General features: G+C 40.1%; 1 long non-coding RNA gene and 1 pseudogene across 1 annotated transcript in view; one reads left to right on the top strand and one right to left on the bottom strand.

The window, feature by feature from the left end:
* Positions 1-5,692, bottom strand: part of LOC145515545 (uncharacterized) — a 133,431-nt gene extending 127,739 nt beyond the window's left edge. The window contains exon 1 of the long non-coding RNA XR_014060914.1: positions 5,655-5,692. This is a non-coding gene — a long non-coding RNA (uncharacterized LOC145515545). The remainder of the gene's footprint in view (positions 1-5,654) is intronic.
* A 7,986-nt stretch (positions 5,693-13,678) lies between these two features.
* Positions 13,679-14,210, top strand: LOC145516410 (nucleolar protein 56 pseudogene; annotated as a pseudogene).
* The last annotated feature ends 945 nt before the right edge of the window (positions 14,211-15,155 follow it).

Here is a 15,155-nt window from a genome sequence, read left to right on the forward strand (position 1 = left end):
GTCACCAGGTCCTGCAAGATTTGGTCCCTACCTCCCACCCAGTCAAGGTTCTAACTACTCAAAATGCCATTCAGGCCCTAAAAGAGGCAATGTTCCTTCTCACCTCAGGCCCCTTGTATATGCTCTTTTCTCTTTCTGGAATGATCCACCTTCTACCCACTCAACTCAAGTAACACCTTCCATCCATCAGATCTCAGCTTTAATGACATTTTCTCAGAGAAGCTTCTCTGACCCTCCACATCCCTAGGAAACAATACTGGGTCACCATAACCATCAGCACAGTTGCAATGGTAACTAAACACTTGAGAGAGTACAGCTGATCCCTTTTATTCCTGAATTCTGTACTCACTAAAATTTATTTGTAATCTGAAAATCAGCACTATCAGAGCACTCTAGATTTTTAGTCTTTTTTTCCAATTTATTAGGAATCTGTTTTTGCATTTGTTCAATAAATTCTTTTAAAGAGTTAATCAGCAATGATTACTGAATAACAAAATATACAAATATCAGTTAAATGTTCAACAGGTACCCAAGTTAATTCATCACTGCCTTCTCCCCCTCCAAACAAGCTTCTCGCCCTCCAAACGTGCTTCTCCCCATCACTATTTCCCCTGTGACTCAAGTCAGAATCTTAGAAGTTATCCTCACATTTCCCAATGCTTCCTATATATATATCCACTGGTCCTCCAGAACCTCTTGATGATCTCCTTAGTGAGCACAAAACCTAACTATAGCCCTTCCTAAGACTCCAAACCTGTCTTCCCACACTCTCCCAACTCTCTCTGCAATACCAGTTTGGGCCAGCTTCAGTGATTTCTGGCTCCCCAGGTGTTCCATGCTCTCCCAGCAACTGACTCATTTTGGATCACCCTTGAGAATCCCTTCAACTGGTTGGTTTCCTCCTGCTTGCCCTTCAGGCCCCAGCTTACATATTCTTCTACAAAGAAAGCTTCCTACATCCTTGAGGTAGGGTTAAGAGTCCTTCTTCACATTCCTTGTGATGACTCCATTACACTGCTTACAGGATTCCTATTTTCTAAGTTTATCTCATCTGTCTCCCCTAGAGACTCCTTGAGATCTTAACACATACCATATTTCATGGTTATAGCTTCTGAACTTAGCATAGTGTCAGACATAAGAAAGTAGCTCCTGTCCATTCCTGCCCTGCAAATAGGTTCATCTGTACTATTTTTATGCGATTCCACACATATGCATGAATATACGATCTTTGTTTTTCTTTCCATTTCACTCTGTATGACAGGTCCAATCACATCACTAGAAATGATGTAATTTTACTCTTTTTATGGCTGAGTAATATTCCATTGTATATACATATACCACTACTTAATTCATTCATCTGTCACTGAATGTTTAGGTTGTTTCCATGTCTTGGCTATTAAAATTCGTGTTGATGGCTGATTCATGTCAATGTATGGCAAAAACTACTACAATATTGTAAAGTAATTAGCCCCCAACTAAAATAAATAAATTTATTTAAAAAAAATAAAATAAAAAAAAATAAAATTCGTGTTGAAATGAACACTGGGGTATATGTGTCATTTTGAATTATGATTTTCAGGGTATTTGCCTAATAGTGAGATTGCTGAGCCATATGGCAATCCTATGTTTAGTTTTTTAAAAAAATGTTCATACTGTTCTAAACAGGGGCTGTATCACTAGATGGATGGAATGAGGGGGGAGGTCTAAAAGGAAGGGAATATATGTACATATACATAGATGACACACTTTGTTGTACAGCAGAAACTAACACAACACTGTAAAGCAATTCAGTCTCAGTTTCCGTTTAGTCGCACAGTCATGTCCGACTCTGCAACCCCATGGACTGCAGCACGCCAGGCTTCCCTGTCCATCACCAACACCCGGAGCTTGCTCAAACTCATGTTCATCAAGTTGGTGATACCATCCAACCATCTTATCCTCTATTGTCCCCTTCTCCTCCTGCCCCAAATCCTTCCCAGCATCAGGGTCTTTTCAAATCAGTCAGTTCTTCGCATCAGTTGGCCAAAGTATTGAAGCTTCAGCTTCAGTATCAGTCCTTCCAATGAATATTCAGGACTAATGTCCTTTAGGATTGACTAGTTTAATCACCTTGCAGTCCAACAGACTCTCAAGAGTCTCCTCCAATCCCACAGTTCAAAAGCATCAATTCTTCAGCACTCAGCTTTGTATATGGTTCAACTCTTACATCCATACATGACTATTGGAAAAACCATAGCTTTGACATGACAGGACTTTGTCAACAAAGTAATGTCTCTGCGTTTTAATATGCTGTCTAGGTTGGTCATAGCTTTTCTTCAAAGGAGCAAGCCTCTTTTAATTTCATGGCTGCAGTCACCATCTGCAGTGGAGCCCAAGAAAATAAAGTCTGTCACATCACTGATTCCATTGTTTCTCCATCTATTTGCCATGAAGTGATGGGACCAGATGCCATGATCTTAGTTTTCTGAATGTTGAGTTTTAAGCCAGGTTTTTACTCTCCTCTTTCACTTTCATCAAGAGGATCTTTAGTTCCTCTTCACTTTCTACCATAAGGGTAGTGTCATCTGCATATCTGAGGTTATTGATATTTCTCCCGGCAATCTTGATTCCAGTTTGTGTTTCATCCAGCCCAGCATTTCACATGATGCACTCTGAATATAAGTTAAATAAGCAGGGTGACAATATACATCCTCGACTTACTCCTTTCCCAGTTTGGAACCAGTCCATTGTTGCATGTCTGGTTCAAACTGTTGCTTCTTGACTTGCATACAGATTTCTCAGGAGGCAGGTAAAGTGCTCTTGAAGAATCTTCCACAGTTTATCATGATCCACACAGTCAAAGGCTTTGGCATAGTCAATAAAGCAGAAATAGATGTTTTTCTGGAACTTTTTTGCTTTTTCTATTATCCAGCGGATGTTGGCAATTTGATCTCTGGTTCCTCTGCCTTTTCTAAATCCAGCTTGAACATCTGGAAATTCACGGTTCATGTACTGTTGAAGCCTGGCTTGGAGAATTTTGAGCATTACTTTGCTAGCGTGTGAGATGAGTGAATTGTGCAGTAGCTTGAACATTTTTTGGCATTGCCTTTCTTTGGGATTGGAATGAAAACTGACCTTTGCCAGTCCTGTGGCCACTGCTGAGCTTTCCAGATTTGCTAGCATATTGAGTGCAGCACTTTCACAGCATCATCTTTTAGTATTTGAAATAGCTCAGCTGGAATTCCGTCACCTCCACTAGCTTTGTTCATAGTGATGCTTCCTGAAGCCCACTAGACTTCACATTCCAGAGTGTCTGACTCTAGGTGAGTGATCACATCTGCATGGTTATCAGGGTCATTAAAATCTTCTTTTTTAATTAATTTATTTACTTTAATTGGAGGATAATTTCTTTACAATATTGTGGGTTTTGCCATACATCGACATGAACCACCCATGGGTGAACATGTGTTCCCCTATCCTGAACCCCCTTCCCATACCTCCCCTCAGAGCACCCCTGGTGCTTCAGAGCACCAGCTTTGAGTGCTCTGCTTCATGCATCAAACTTGCACTGGTTATCTATTTTTGTATAGTTCTTCTGTGTATTCTTGCCACCTTTTCTTAATATCTTCTGCTTCTGTTAGGTCCGTATCATTTCTGTCCTTTATTGTGTCCATCTTTGCATGAAATGTCCCCTTGGTATCTTTACTTTTCTTGAAGATATCTCTAGTCTTTCCCATTCTAGTGTTTTCCTCTATTTCTTTGCATTGATCACTGAGAAAGGCTTTCTTATGTCTCCTTGCTACTCTTTGGAACTCTGCATTCAAATGGGTATATCTTTCCTTTTCTCCTTTGCCTTTCGCTTCTCTTCTTTTCTCAGCTATTTGTAAGGCCTCATCAGACAGCCATTTTGCCTTTTTGCATTTCTTTTTCTTGGGGGTGGTCTTGATCCCCACCTCCCATACAGTGTCACAAACCTCCGTCCATAGTTCTTCAGGCACTCTGTCTATCAAATCTAATCCCTTGAATCTATTTGTCATTTCCACTGTATAATCATAAGGGATTTGATTTAGATCATACCTGAATGGTCTACTGGTTTTCCATACTTTCTTCAATTTAAGTCTGAATTTGGCAATAAGGGGTTCATGATCTGAGCCACAGTCATCTCCCAGTCTTGTTTTTGCTGACTATATAGAGCTTCTCCATCTTTGGCTGCAAAGTATATAATCAATCTGATTTTGGTATTGAGCATCTGGGGATGTCCACGTGTAGAATCGTCTCTTATGTTGTTGGAAGAGGGTGTTCACTATGACTGGTGTGTTCTCTTGGCAAAACTCTGTTAGCCTTTGCCCTGCTTCATTTTGTACTCCACGGCCAAACTTGCCTGTTACTCCAGGTATCTCTTGACTTTCTACTTTCGCATTCCAGTCCCCTATGATGAAAAGAACATTTTTTTGGTGTTAGTTCTAGAAGGTGTTGTAGGTCATCATAGAACTGTTAAACTTCAGCTTCTTTGGCATTAGTGGTTGAGGCATAGACTTGGATTATTGTGATATTGAATGGTTTGCCTTGGGAATGAGCAGAGATCATTTTGTTGTTTTTGAGACTGCACCGAAGTACTGCATTTTGGACTCTTTGTTGACTACGAGGGCTACTCCACTTCTTCTAAGGGATTCTTGCCCACAGTAGTAGATATAATGGTCATCAGAATTAAATTTGCCCCCTCCAGTCCATCTTAGTCCAAGATGGTGGAGTAGAAGGATGTGCATTCATCTTCTCCAGTGAGAACTCCAAAATTACAAAGCAGTTATACTCCAATAAAAAAATGTTGCTCAAAAATACTCATTGGAATGAATGAAACATTTCTTCACTGAATCATAGTTTTACCTTTATGCAGCGTTTTTTTTTTAATTTATTTACTTTTTAATTGAAGGATAATTGCTTTATGGAATTTTGCTGTTTTCTGTCAAACCTCAACATGAATCAGCAGTAGGTATACATATATCCCCTCCCTAGAAAATACACAAAGATCTATTTCCAGATCCTATTTTGTTTAAGCTATGCCTGCTTATCTTTGCACCAGTGTCACATTATTTTAGTATATTATGGTTTTATGACACATTTTAATATCTAATAAGGCACACCCTCCCACACATTACTCCTATTTTCTCATTTCTTTAGTCCATTAAATGACCTTGAGAACTACATGTTACATTTTTTAAAATTCATTGTAAATTTTCTTTGGTGTTTTAATGGCAGTACATTAGACCTAAAGGAAAATTATTATATCATCTGGAAATAATACTTCTGTCTTCCTCTGAAAATGTTATAGTTCTCATTGCTGTTACTTGGGTTACTGCATTGGCTAGAACTTTGGGGAATAACAAATACACTGATGACACAGATATCTCTGGAAGTGTCTCTTTGGTAACCATATTTTACTAAAATTATAGGGTACTATATGCTTAAGAAAGACTAATGTATGAGGGAGGGTCAGGATGGGGAACACATGTATACCCATGGCTGATTCATGTGAATGTATGGCAAAAACCACCACAATATTGTAAAGTAATTAACCTCCAATTAAAATAAATTTTAAAAAAAGACTAAAGTAGTGCATTACTATATGAAGTAACAAAGCTATTTACAGGAAAAAAAAAGACAGAAACCTAATCTACCTTAATGGTCTTTTTATCCTAAGGGCTTTGATGTTCCCTCAGAAACGTAAAATAATAACTTAACATTCCAAACAGAATATCTGAGAGTTGCTAAGCTTCTCATCCTCCATCAGATTTATCTTTCTTTCCAGCACTGACCTACAGGAAGAAAATTTATTGTGACATTCATGAGAATGGTTAATAGACATCATGGAGTTTTTGTGTTTTTGCTTTGCTTTGTTTTCTTTTGTTTCTGAGAGAACTAGTTTTAGTTCAATTTCTCCATAGCCTTTCTAGAAAATTAGAGGTCCTTCCTCAATCTTCGATTTTGAATAACAAAGTCATACTATCATTTATTGACCTCTTAGTATATATAGGAACCATGCTGAATTCTTTGCATGCATTGTCTCATTTAACATTCTATCAATTGATCAATTTGTATTCTCCAGAGAACAAAACCAATAAGATAGAAAGAACATTTCTGTTATATGGTGGTGGTGGTTTAGTCGCTAAGTTGTGTCCGACTCTTTCAATTCCATGGACAGTAGCCCACTAGGCTCCTCTGTTCGTAGGATTCTCCAGGCAAGAATACTGGAGTAGGTTGCCATTTCCTTCTCCATTATCTATTATATAATATAAGGTAAAATATGAGACATATCTTTATGTGTATGTGTGTGTGTGTATGCCACCATATGTCCATAAAATAAATCTCTTTATTATATATGTATATACACATATATATATATGTTTGAATGATAATGCACACACACATGTATATGCATATAATCAGTTCAGTCATGTCCAACTCTTTGCAAACCCATGGCCTGCAGCACGCCAGGCTTCCCTGTCCATGACCAACTCCCAGAGCCTACCCAAACTCATGTCCATCGGTTTGGTGATGCCATCCAACTATCTCATCCTCTGTCGTCCCCTTCTCCTCCTGCCTTCAATTGTGCCCAGCATCGGGGTCTTTTCCAATGAGTCAGTTCTTCACATCAGGTGGCCAAAGTTTACATATAATAAAGATATTTATTTTAAGATATTGACTTAGCACTGAGGAAGGACACTGATACCAACTGCCCTTTTCAGCTGAGCATCTTAGGAAAAGGTGACATTTCTACTGAAATAGGGGCTAAAAATGATTTGTCAACAGTGTACAAGTTTGACTTGTATTTGTGTTCATTCACATTTCAGTAACAGGCCTGAGAGAAAAGGCCTCATCTTTGCTCACTGGCACAAGTTCAGAAATATTTCACATAGAATGTGCAAATAACGTTTGTGTGGTGTTCAGTGAGGAAAAGAAAAGAAATTGGCTTACAGGACTGTGGTGACTGGCAAGTTTAAAATTTGTAGGGCAAGCCAGCAGCCTGGAAACCCAAGCTGAATTTCCATGTTACAGTCTTGAGGCAGAATTCTTTCCTCAGTTGATTTTTTTTTTCCCCCTAGCATTTTACTGTAAACAGCAAAGACATGTCAGATCACCACTTCCGCATTTTGTTTGGAAATCTCCTCAGTTAAATATCCACGTTTGTCATTCACACGTTCTACTTTCCATCAATGACAGAGCCATAATTCAGACAAGTTCTCTGCTTGTTTATATCAAGGCTCTCCTTTCCTTGAGCGTCCAGTAACACATTCTTCGTTTCCATCTGGGATCTTACCAGAAGCACTTTAATGTTCCTATTTCTAGCAACATTCTGTTCATAATTGTATACAGTCTCTAAGACAATAGAGTTCTCACTATAGCTTTCCTCTCCTCTTTCTGAGCCCAAACCAAAATTACCTTTAATGTCCATGTTTTTATCAACAATCTCTTCAAGGCAATCTAGATTTTTACTATCAAATGCCTCAAAACCCTTCCAGCCTACATCCATCATTGTTTGTTTTTATTGTTTAGTCACTAAGTGGTGTCCACCTCTGCAACCCCATGGACCATAGTCCACCAGGCTCCTCTGTCCATGGGATTTCCCAGGCAAGAATACTGGAATGGCTTGCCATTTCCTTCTGCAGGGATCTTCCTAACCCAGGGATCGAACCCACATCTCCTGCACCGGCAGGTGGATTCTTTACCACTGAGCCACGGGGGTAAGCCCCCACACTCATTACCCAATTCCAAAACCCCTCCCATCTTTCCATGTGTTTATTATCGCAACACCAAGCTTTTCAGTCCCGAAATCTTTGTGAGCTCCCTCGGGCTGTCTAAACAAAGGACTGCATACTGGGTGACTCCAGACAACAAAAATTTATTCCCTCCCAATCTTGGAGGGTGCAAGTCACTTATGGAAGCTCTATTGATGATTTATTCAATTTTTGGAAGCAACCATGAGTAACTTTCAATAAGTAAATGGATAAATTAACTGTGGTACATCCCTAAAATGGAATATTATTCAGCACTAAAAAATAATGAGCTATCAAGCCATGAAAAGACATGGAAGAATCTTAAATTCACTATACTAAATAAAAGAAACCAATCTGAAAAGGCTACCTACCATATAATTCCTGGAAAAGGCTACCTACCATATAATTCCTGAAAAAGACAAAGCTATGGAGTTAAAAAAGATTAGTAGTCATCAGGAGTTAGGGAGATATAGGCATAAACAGGTGAAATACAGAGGATTTTTAGGGCAACAAAACCATTTTATATAGTACTATAATGATGGATACATGTCATTTTACACTTGTCAAAACATAGAATATAAACACCAAGAGTGAACCCTAAGGTAAACTATGGACATAGGGTGATTATGATGTGTCAGTGTAGGTTTATCAGTTGTCACAAATATACCACTCAGGTGGGGAATGTTGATAATGGGAAAAAAAGGTGTGCGGCAATTCTTTCTATGTACCTTCTTCTCAGTTTTGCTAAAATTGATCAACAAATCCTAAAATTGCTCCTAAAACATCATTTTAAAAACTGAAAAAGAAATAAAAATGATTCAGATAAAGTCTAGAAGCTTAGTGGGGAAGCCTAAGGTTGAAAGACAATGAAAGAAAGCATGGTAAAGCAAAGTGGTGACTGTCACTGATTTACAACTGGACTCAAGACCAGTCCTTCCAGCACATGCTCTCATGTGCCAAGATCATTTGTGAGTTCTCAGTAGCAGTCATTTAATGATATATTCTATCAAGGAGGAACCTCCAAGTCCTCAGAACATTTCATCTGGCTAAACTCTGGAACTGATGGTCACAACATCAAGGTGGATGCGTGGGTAGCAGAAAGACACAGGAATCAAGAAATAAGGCAAGTGAATCTACCAATCTGAGATAGAATCAGATGGGAAACACACAAAAGAGAACAGCAGGCCCATAAACCAAGAACAGGAAGAAACAGATGCAGATCTCCAGGAGAGAGGAACAGCCTGGGGCCTCTGAGGGTGCTGTGGAGTGACCTCCTTGTGACAGTGATAACACCTTACCCTTGAAACCCAGGCCTGAGCATGGAGAAGAAGAAGCAAAAGCACATATTAGCAAATTGAGGAAGAAATCAATCTTTTTAGTGTTGCAGTCACTCCACATTAATTAAGCTGGTAGTCAGGTGCAAGTCTCTCTGATTGCATGCTCTCTTCTTCCAGCAGCACTTAATGACTAAAACTGGCACATTAAAAAGTCAAGGCAAACCAACATGCATACTTTTATGTATTCTCCCATGGTCAGCAGGTTTGAGAAGCTGGATGTCTCTTCTCAGGAAGCTGGGAATGGGTTTATTAAGAAACTTATAAACCCTAAGAACGGTACCACAGAACAATCAGGCATTAATTTCTCACAGAGCTGAAGTGCAAATTACCTACCTGCAGCTTTCTCCTCTCCAGATTGACTGTGTTTCCCTAATCTTGGTTCAGATTTAACTCACTGCTAACCATATTTCTTACTAGCTGTCCCTGCTCCCTGCCCCTGCACTATCTACTATATGCTAAGGGAATACAGACTGGAGTAAATGACTGTCTGAACAAAGAGGCAGACCATTGGCATCGTATCAAGTATCTGAGAGGAAATGACAAGCCTGGAACTGTGAGTCAGTCCCTGCTTCCTATTTCAGAGATGTTCTGAATCATGAACACAGGGCCAGTACAACGGAGAAGCCACACTCTGTGAGCAGCTGGAGGGGTCCTCTTGGAGACAGAGGTCAACACTGGAGAGAGGGACTTGTCCCCAAAGAGATGGCTCTAGGCAGGCCAATAAGGCAAATCATGAGCCTCCTTTTGGTATTCCAGAAAATTTGCATGTAACAAAAAGTACAAATTTAGTAAAAAAAAAAAGGGGGGGGGGAAGGGTAGTGAGGTGTGAAAAAAAAACACACAAGAACAGGAGACAAGTGGAGAATTATTTTTTTATGCTGCAAGTTATAAACATTTTTTAATCTACAAAAACAGCACTAATTGAAATTTTCAAATGAATGGCCTCTGGATACATGACATTGAAATTCTGCCAGGCCTCCACTAAGATACCAGTGGCTTTTTTTGCTTAGTCATTACATTATATTGTCACTGAAATCTTTACTGCCTTTTCATTCCAGATCATGGGGTTGGTTACTCTTCTGTGGAGACTTGCAATTCACTCTAGAATGTGTCAACCTCCCCCTCATTTCAAGGAAGAAGTACAACTCAAGAGTTGAGGAAACAATAGATATGAGTAGCAGGGAACTCCTCCATCACAACCAAAATCTCCCCAGAGGTAAAGTTATTAAAGTTTGATGTACTTGACAATTTGAGAAAAAAAATGTGATGCTGTTTCTTGAGGCAGGAACAAATCACCACCTCCCACAGTAATGACAGACTTTTCCTTAAGAGCTGACAAAGACAATCATGGAAAGACACTCATCAGCAGAGTGTGTGAGAAAAAAATGACTCAGGTATTGTATTTTCTCTACTATAGTCAGGGAATGCATCACTCTGCAGATGGATCTAATTTAGTCATGTTACGGAAAACCAAACACAATTCTGGTCCGTAACAGTACTAGCCAGCATTATCTGAGGCCAGTAACAGGTAAAACTCAGCAATGGCCACAGGACTGGAAAAGGTGAGTTTTTATTCCAATCCCAAAGAAGGACAATGCTAAAGAATGTTCAAACTACCATACAATTGCTCTCATTTCACACGTTAGTAAAATTATGCTCAAAATCCTTTAAGCCAGGCTTCAGTAGTACGTGAACCAAAAAATTCCAGATGTACAAGCTGGGTTTAGAAAAGGCAGAGGAACCAGAGATCAAATTGTCAACATTCGTTGGATCATAAAGAAAGTAAGGGAATTCTAGAAAAATATTTATTAATATTTCTGCTTCATTGACTATGCTAAAACCTTTGACTATGTGGATCACAACAAACTGTGGAAAATTCTTCAAGAGATGGGAATATCAGACCATCTTACCCATCTCCTGAGAAATCTATATGCAATCAAGAATCAACAGTTAGAACTGGACATGGAACAATTTATTGATTCAAAATTGGGAAAGGAGTATGACAAGGCTGTATACTGTCACACTATTTATTTAACTTATATGCAGAATGAGTGAGTGAGTGATAGCTGCTCAGTCATGTCCGACTCTTTGCAACCCCTTGGACTGTAGCCTGCCATGCTTCTCTGTCCATGGAATTCTTCAGGCAAAAATACTGGATTGGGTTACCATTTCCTTCTCCATATATGCAGAGTACATCATGCAAAATGCCAGACTGGATGAATTACAAGCTAGAATCAAGATTTCCAGGATAAATATCTACAACCTCAGATATGAAGATGATACCACTCTAATGGCAGGAAGCGAAGAGGAACTAAAATGCCTCTTGATAATGATGAAACAGGAGAGTGAAAATGCTAGCTTGAAACTCAACATGAAAAAAACTAAGATCATGGCATCCAGTCCCATCACTTCATGGCAAATAGAAGAAGTGGAAGCAGTGACATATTTTCTTTTCTTGGGCTCCAAAATCACTGTGTACAGTGACTGCAGCCATGAAATTAAAAAGATGCTTTCTCCTTGGAAGGAAAGCTATGACAGACCCACACAGCATATTAAAAACCAGAGACAACACTTTGCCGACCAAGGTCTGTAGAGTCAAAGCTATGGTTTTTCTAGTAGTCATATACAGATCTGAGAGTTGGACCATAGAGAAGGCTTAGTGCCGAAGAATTGATGCTTTCAAATTGTGGTACTGGAGAAGATTCTTGAGAGCCCCTTGGAAGAGCAAGGAAATCAAATCAGTCATTCCTAAAGGAAATAAATCCTGAATATTCATTGGAAGGACTGATGCTGAAGCTGAAGCTCCAATAATTTGGCCACCTGAAGGGAAGGGCTGACTCATTGGAAAAGACACTGATGTTTGGAAAGATTGAAGGCAGAAGGAGAAGTGGGAGGCAGAGGGTGAAATGGTTAGATAGTATCACCAACTCAATGAACATAAATTTGAGCAAACTCCGGGAGATAGTGAACAACAGGGGAGCCTAGCATGCTGCAGTCCATGGGATCACAAAGTGTCGGACATGACTGAGTGACTGAACAACAACAAACGTAACAGGTATGGTGCATAGTTCAGTTCAGTTCAGTTCAGTGGCTCAGTCGTGTCCGACTCTTTGCGACCCCATGAATCACAGCACGCCAGGCCTCCCTGTCCATCACCAACTCCCAGAGTCTACCCAAACCCATGTCCATCGAGTCGGTGATGCCATCCAACCATCTCATCCTCTGTCATCCCCTTCTCCTCCTGCCCCCAATCTTTCCCAGCATCAGGGTCTTTTCCAATGAGTCACTTAAGGAATTCTCACTCAATTCCTTCATAGCTGTACATTTTTCAATTTTATTGGTAAGTCACCTGCACTCTCAGAGAGTAAGTAATTACTTAAGATCACATGCTTAGCAAGTACCCCAACACTACCTTCCTACCTTTACTGAGACCTATGCTAAAAGGTTGGCTGGGTAAACTAAAACACATCCAAAGAAGTCTGGAACTTTCTCACTTATTCTCTACAGGTAGCTTAGGACCTGGAAGACAGGAATGTTTTATACTTTATAAGAGGAATAAAGTGATAATGAGAAGAACATGTTAAGCAGTGTAATCCCAGAAGACCATAATCAGCAACAGTGCTTGAGAACAATCATAGAGAATAGAATAATCTAACAACATCTACACAAATAAGGAGCTGTTTATTCATACCGCATCTAGAAGGCACTCTTTCTGGAAAAAAAAACAGGCACTAGACCTTTCTGTAGTTTCAGTAGTTCACTGTCAACAGGAGAGACCCATAGTGCTGGACAATATGTAGATGCCTTTCTTATTTATGTAGTAAGTCATTGGTGACAGACGTTTCTCAGAACACAATGGAAGAAGTAAGCCTCTTTCAAAATGCAGTGACTACAACCACTATTTAAATATTGAACTCTGAGCAATTTCAGATGAGAGACTCTCTGCAAGCATCCCAGCTCAGGACAGAAGTAACACAAGAGTAGATAAGAACATAGAATAAGAATCAAGAGAACACAGACAGGAAAGGAGGAGCAATGGGGTTCAGTGAGGCTTGGGTCAAACTAGATTCAGCACATTCACTTCTTACTTAAAGATAACTTGTTCTGCTTCTCATATAGCCATTTATGTTGCTTGTTGAATATTTACTTGCACTAAAGGTGGAAACAGAATAAATGAGATATGGTAATTTTTTCCTCCTATGTAAGCACAATGAATAACTGCCATCTTTAATTGTGGTGTAAGGGACCTCATATACAGACAGCTGACTTAACCACTCAGCCATGGCCAGTCCTGGTGTCTGAGTGATTCCCTGGGCCCAATAAAGGGACAAAGTTTCCAGAGCCTTGAAGACAAGGGGTAACACCTCAAAATACGGACTCATTTTCCACTCTACCTTCATTGGCCAAGAAGCTGCCAAGAACAAAGGTCACATCTCCCAATACCTGGCAAACAAATGCAGTATTGCCTCATGAATCGATTGCTTCTCTGAGGTGCCCACCAGTGTTTTGGGGGAGAAGCTTCGAAAACAAGTTGAGGAGCGGCTCTCCTTCTATGAGACTGGAGAGATTCCCGGAAAGAATCTGGATGTCATGAAGGAGGCAATGGTTCAGGCAGAGGAAGCAGCTGCCGAGATTACTAGGAAGCTCAAGAAACAGGAGAAGAAATGCTTGAAGAAGGAAAAGAAAAGGCTGGCTGCAATTGCCCTGGCTTCTTCAGAAAATAGCAGTGCCCCGGAGGAGTGTGAGGAGACAAGTGAAAGACCCAAAAAGAAGAAAAAGCAAAAGCCCCAGGAGGCTCTTCAGGAGAATGGAATGGAAGACCCATCTGTCTCTTTTTCCAAACCCAAGAGAAAGAAATCTTTTTCCAAGGAAGAGCTAGTTAGTAGTGATCTTGAAGAGACAGCTGGCACTGGAAGTCTTCCCAAGAGGAAGAAATCTTTTCCCAAAGAGGAACCAGTTACTGACCCTCATGAGTCAGAAAACAAGAGGGTCCCCAAGAAAAAAGTGGAAATTGTCTTCCAAGGAGGAGCCACTCAGCAGTGGACCTGAAGAGGCTGCTGCCAGCAAGAACAACAGCTCCAAGAAAAAGAAAAAGCTCTGAAAGCTATCTCAGGAAACTTAGAATGGACATCTTCCTAGTGGGGCATCACTTACAGAGGTATTCCCCATCCCAACCCCTAGAGCCCAATAAAAATAAAAACAAATTCACAAGTTAAAAAAAACCACTCAGCCATGGTATCTTATTGTATTTTATTTTTCTCTTTCATCCCCACTCCTGCTCTAAGAATCCTCCCTCCCTCCTATTGGCACCCACTCTATTGAATTTTATACATCATCTACAATGCTTATGTCATTGTAAAATCATAGTTCTAAAACTTCCCTGGTGGTCCAGTAGTTAAGTATCTGCCTGCCAATACAGAGGACACGGCTTCAATTCTTGGTGTGGGAAGACTCCACATGCCACAGAACAGCTAAGCCCATGAGGTCCAAATACTGAAGCCCACTAGCCCTAGAGCCCATGCTCTGCAACAAAAGAAGCCACCTCAATGAGAAGCCTATCCACACACTGCAACAAAGAGCAGCCCTCACATGCTGCAACTAGAGAAAGCCTGCCTGCTCAACAACAAAGACCCAGCACCCCAAAAATAAATAAGTAAATTTTTAAAAAAACTAGTTATGCATGCATATATATATGTATGTATATATATATATATATATATATGTATGTATGCATGCTCAGTTGTGTCCGACTCTTGGTGACCCCATGGACTATAGCCCACCAGGCTTCTCTGCCCGTGGGATTTTTCCCAGGGAAGAATGCTAGACTGGATTACCATTTCCTCCTCCAGGGGATCTTCCCAACCCAAGGACTGAACTCATGTCTCTTGTGTCTCCTGCATTAGCAGGCAGATTCTTTACCACTAAGGCACCTGGGAAGCCCATGTGTGTTTGTGTGTGTTTGTGTGTTGGGGTTGGGGGGCTGTTAATTTAGAAATGATATTATGTTTTATATCTTGCTCTGCTTTTTCCAGTTTCTTTTTTTTTTTTACTAAGCAACAATGTTTTT

The sequence above is a fragment of the Giraffa tippelskirchi genome, chromosome 1 (genome assembly GCF_054371585.1).
Source record: "Giraffa tippelskirchi isolate mGirTip1 chromosome 1, T2T-mGirTip1v1.2.pri, whole genome shotgun sequence".
NCBI lineage: Eukaryota > Metazoa > Chordata > Mammalia > Artiodactyla > Giraffidae > Giraffa > Giraffa tippelskirchi.